Here is a 5816-nt window from a genome sequence, read left to right on the forward strand (position 1 = left end):
AATTTTGTCCAACATGAAAGTTGTAGATATTGCTCTCACCTTTCCAAAAAGTCCAAGAACATGAATTTCTCAGGTGTGGTTGAGAAGATATGGTCAAATCTTGGTCAAGATGATTTGAATTTCAAAAGTGCATAACTTTTGAACCAAAAGGCCAAATGGAGTGGGATTTTTTGCCACATTCTTGTTTTCACATGCTCTATCCAATTCAAGCATCACATATCATGAATTTTGATCATAAAGATATTGGATTTTTCACTTGAATTTCATTTGAATTTGGAGGGAAAAATCTCATTTTGAAAATTAAGCATTTTTCACACATGATTTCATTTGCATTTGCCTCCAAATGACATTTCAAGGTGAATTAAACCAAGAATCGTGTACTGTAGCAATCCATGCATGCACATGGGGTGAATTCCCAATTTGGCATAACACCTTCATTTCACTAATCATTTGCATTTTGGCTAATTGGGATTAACAACTTCATTAGCACTCCATATATAAACATAAGCATAACTGTTTTTGTGATTAACACTTCATAATTCTGAAATCTAGATCTAGATCCAAAAATCTCTTCAAACTTTCTCTCAACTTTTCTCCAAAATTCTTCACAAACCGTGCCAAGTTCTTGATCCAAGCATCATTCATAAGCATAATTGAAGCCACTGGAAGCAAGAATCCTCCATTTTCGAGCAGCTTTTGGAACTGTTGAAGCATGTGTTCATCAATGGCAAATGGAGATTTGAGCTAGATCGTGCCAATTTAACTCTCAAGCATTCATCCAAAGCATCATACAAGAGTGTTAGATCATCTGTTTTTGCTTGCCAAGGCCTGAATCCAACATTTTCACTTCTGCCATTCAATTGAGGTTAGAATTCGACTTTGATGATTCATGCAATTAGGATATGCATGTTGTAGATCTTGAATCCATGAGTATTCTGAGCTTTGTGGAATTAATTTTCATCAAGATTTGAGTGAGATATGTTGAATATAAGATTGATGTGTGAATTTTCTTTTACTCGATCCAAGCATGCTAGTGAGAATTAGGATAAATTGATTTTAGATTAGTGATGTGCTTGGAAAGATGAAGCTAATGATATAGGTTTTGTGCATTTTGGTGATAATTTGTTCTTGAGCTGGAAATTCGTGAAGAACATTGCATGAACCCTAGGTTTATTTCCAGATTCACGTGTTTGATCCGTTTTTTGCCTTGCTGCATGCGTTTGGTTGTTAGTGGCTCATGTATTGGACCACGTGTACTGGTCCATTAGTGAAACGCAGCGCTTCACACTGTAGCGCGCTCAATTTCAAAACCGGACTCACTTCGATTCCCCATGTTGGACATCCATATTTGGCCATGTACATTTTTAGTTCATCATTTCTCACATGTTCATACCATGCCTTTCCATGTTTTTTTTATTTTTCTCTTCCATTCAAAATTCCATAACTCATTGAATATTGATCCAATTGGCATGAGGTTTTTTGCACAATGATCTTCATGATGTCTTCTATTTTTTGATGATTTTTCCAGAAATTTTGCACTGTTGGATTTTTATTTTGGCTAGGGATTGTGTGTACATATGTTTTCTTGACATGCCTTGCCATTTTGATTGTGAAATGATAAGATTTTATCCAACATTCTTGAAATTTTGCATGCTTAAAATAGACATCCTAAAGGACATTTTGGTATAGAGTTTGTATTTTTATCATACTTGGTTGTAGAGTTATGATCTGTTTAGTATGGGTGTTACAATGTGTGTCACACCATGGCTTTCCTAACTTGTGGATTTTATTTACCATGCCATATGAATGCCAAATGATGTGAATTTTTGCATGATGCTACTTATGGATGTTAGGATTGCTTGTGAATTTTTATGGAGTTTTTGGATTCAGTTTGGATTTGTTTGGGATTTTCTTTGCTGATTGGTCATTTTTGGACGTTTTGATAGTCATGAACTTAGATGATTTGTGAAATTCTTGATGTTTATCATATGAACTTGAAATTTTGCACATTGGTTCTAGACACTTTGAAGTTTATCTTGGCTTTGGTTTGAGTCATTTATCATGTATGTATTCTTTTTTAGGCTTGTGTGAAGTTGATGCATGAAATTGTGCCCTAATTGAGCTTGTTTTGCCTTGCCTTGCCTTAGGGAATTTATTTGACATGCTTCCACTTGTCCAAATGACTTGAATTTTGGTATGATGATCATGTGATGTGTGTAACACCCTTCTTAAATACCCCAATAATTAATTAAAACAACAAAATATAAATCAGAGTAGATATGGAATTTCAGGGTGTCACACTTTACACTTCACACCATTCACCAAAATAACTTGTCATGCTCATTTATTAATCAAAATAAAACATTGCATAATTCGCAGCGGATAGAAATCTAACAACATGCAAACCATGTAACACATTACATGTAAAGTTGTTCAATCAACCAAAATGAAAACAAAGTAAAACATCCCGTCCCGATGTTACATAGACCAGAGCATGACCCACTAAGGAACTACACTAGACTCCAAGCACTAGCTTCTACTCAATCACTGCTCGTTACCTGAAACATAGTTGTAAGGGTGAGTTCCTCAATCGATATAATAAGCATTATAAAATATCATGTAATGTTAAGTAAATTAACACATTCATCACCCTAATCATATCACACATTCAGCAACGGCAACATCAACTCATAATCATACTCAACACAACACAAAACACACGTATAATATTGGAATACATCCATTCATATTATACACCATACATACATTATGAAATGAGACTCCATGCATGCGGTACCGACTATTCGTGAACACGTAGTTCAACCTCACCGATCAAACCCAGATACGGCTACCAAGCTCACTAGTCCCACTCATTTGAGACCTAGTGACTCACTCACTAATTCCTCACCATGGGAATTAGCTACCACCATAAGGCCATGCTATGCACGCTAAATCACCTAGCATGCAAACATCAACAACAATCCACAATGGACATATGCTCACACTCTAAGCCATAAACAGTCCATCCACAATTGCATACATAATAGATATATTCACAGCATTATGCATACCATCATACATCATCAGCATATTTATCACATAATCATATCATGTCATGCCAAATAATAAATCACAGTATTAGCACACTCTACTAATACCTATACCGCTCAAAACAACGGGAAATGATCCCTACTATATCATACAGGCAATATATCATTCACCAATATAGGCCAATCATCAAATATGTACACATAATTCCATACCAAAACGTACACATATTTAAATATCAATTTTTCACTTTTCAAACAGTGTTAACCGGTTAACGCCCTGGATTAATCGGTTAACGCAAAACAGAATGCGCTTCTTGGCAATTTTTAACAGTGTTAACCGGTTAACACCCTGGGTTAACCGGTTAACGCAAGACAGAATTTAATTATTTTAGTATCATAACAGTGTTAACCGGTTAACACCCTGGGTTAACCGGTTAACGCAAGACAGAAAGCTGTTCCTGCGCTAACACGAACAGAATGCAGAATTACCCGCATTTTTCGCCGTTGGAGGACTTCCGGACCTCCGATTTCGATTCCGTAAAAGGCTACACGTCCAGAAAACTACGACTCATCCAATTATAGATTCATTCACAGTTTTAATGTAATTTATTCATCACAATTCAAAGGTATTTATCAAAACCTAATTAGAGTCGATTCAATGGCTTATTACTACCCATTACATGTTAACCCATAATACCCATTAAACGACGATAAACCCCCCTTACCTGAGTTAATCCGGCAAATCCTTCTTTGACCTTCAACAATCGTGAATTCTCCTCTTGAGCCCTAGCCTCTTCTTCTCCCTTTCTCAGTTTCTTCTCTTTTCTCCCAATTCTTACGTGTTCTCTGTTTTCACGTACCGATAGAAAAACTCTCTCTAACCTTTCCACTTCCTTCTTATAATAACAAAATTCTTAAATTGGATTTCTCTCTTCTACCCTCGATTATTCATAAAATTTCCAACTTTATTATTCCAATAATAATAATCCAATAATATTCCAATTATTTAATTAAATTAATAAATATACTATTAAACTTAAATTAAATAATTATCATATTTTATCGGGGTGTTACAACTCTCCCCCACTAAAAGAGTTTTCGTCCTCGAAAACATACCTCAAGCGAATAACTCTGGATAAGACTCCTTCATCTGACTCTCAAGTTCCCAAGTCACATTGCCACCTGCTGGTCCTCCCCAAGCTACCTTTACCAAAGCAATCTCTTTACCCCGCAACTGCTTCAACTCTCGATCCTCGATCTTCATAGGTGATGTTTCAACAGTCAGGTTATCTCTCACCTGTACATCATCTACTTGGACCACATGCGACGGATCAGGAATGTACCTCCTCAACTGAGACACATGAAAAACCTCATGCAAATTCGCAAGTGACGGCAGTAAAGCGATACGATAGGCTACCTCCCCTATCCTCTCCAAAATCTGATAAGGACCAATAAATCGAGGTGTCAACTTCTTCGACTTCAAAGCTCGACCAACCCCAGTTATCGGAGTAACACGAAGAAACACATGATCTCTCTCTTGAAACTCAAGTGACTTCCTCCTCTTGTCGTGATAACTCTTTTGACGACTCTGAGCGATCCTCATCTTTTCCTGAATCATCTTAATCTTCTTCGTAGTTTGTTGAACAATCTCCGGTCCAACCACAGCACTCTCACCGGACTCATACCAACATAAAGGTGTCCGACATCTCCTACCATACAAAGCTTCAAACGGTGCCATACCAATGCTCGAATGAAAACTATTGTTGTAGGTAAACTCAATCAAAGGTAAATAACAATCCCAAGCACCTCCCTTTTCCAAAACACAAGCCCTCAAAAGATCCTCCAGTGACTGAATCGTCCTCTCAGTCTGACCATCAGTCTGCGGATGATATGCAGAACTCAATCTCAGCTTAGTTCCCAAAGCCCTCTGCAAACCTTCCCAGAACTTCGATGTAAATCTAGGATCTCTGTCCGAAACAATACTCGACGGAATACCATGCAAACTTACAATTTTCTCAATATACAACTCAGCTAATCTCTCTAACGGATAATCCATTCTGATCGGAATGAAATGAGCCGATTTTGTCAATCTGTCAACAATCACCCAAATAGCTTCAAAATTCTTAATTGTCCTCGGTAAACCAGAAACAAAATCCATATTGATACTATCCCACTTCCACTCTGGAATAGCCAACGGTTGCATTAACCCAGACGGCTTCTGATGCTCAATCTTTGACTTCTGACAAGTCAAACAAGAATAAACAAAACTCGCAATTTCTCTTTTCATTCCCGGCCACCAAAATAACTTTTTCAAATCATGATACATCTTCGTAGCCCCAGGATGAATACTCAGGCCACTACGATGTCCTTCCTCAAGAATACTCTTCTTAAGTTCGGTAACATCCGGAATACACACCCGATTACCAAATTTCAAAACACCATTCTCATCAACTCTGAATTCACCACCTTGACCTTGATTCACTAGAGTCAACTTATCAACCAAAAGCACATCGGATTTCTGACCCTCTCTAATCTCATCCAGAATACCACTCGTTAACTTCAACATTCCCAATTTAACACTATTGTGAGTACTCTCACACACCAAACTCAAGTCTCTAAACTGCTCAATTAAATCCAATTCCTTAACCATTAACATAGACATATGCAATGATTTCCGACTCAATGCATCAGCCACTACGTTTGCTTTACCCGGATGGTAATTCAAACCAAAGTCATAATCCTTCAGAAACTCTAACCATCTCCTCT

The sequence above is a fragment of the Lathyrus oleraceus genome, chromosome 2, assembly GCF_024323335.1.
Source record: "Lathyrus oleraceus cultivar Zhongwan6 chromosome 2, CAAS_Psat_ZW6_1.0, whole genome shotgun sequence".
NCBI lineage: Eukaryota > Viridiplantae > Streptophyta > Magnoliopsida > Fabales > Fabaceae > Lathyrus > Lathyrus oleraceus.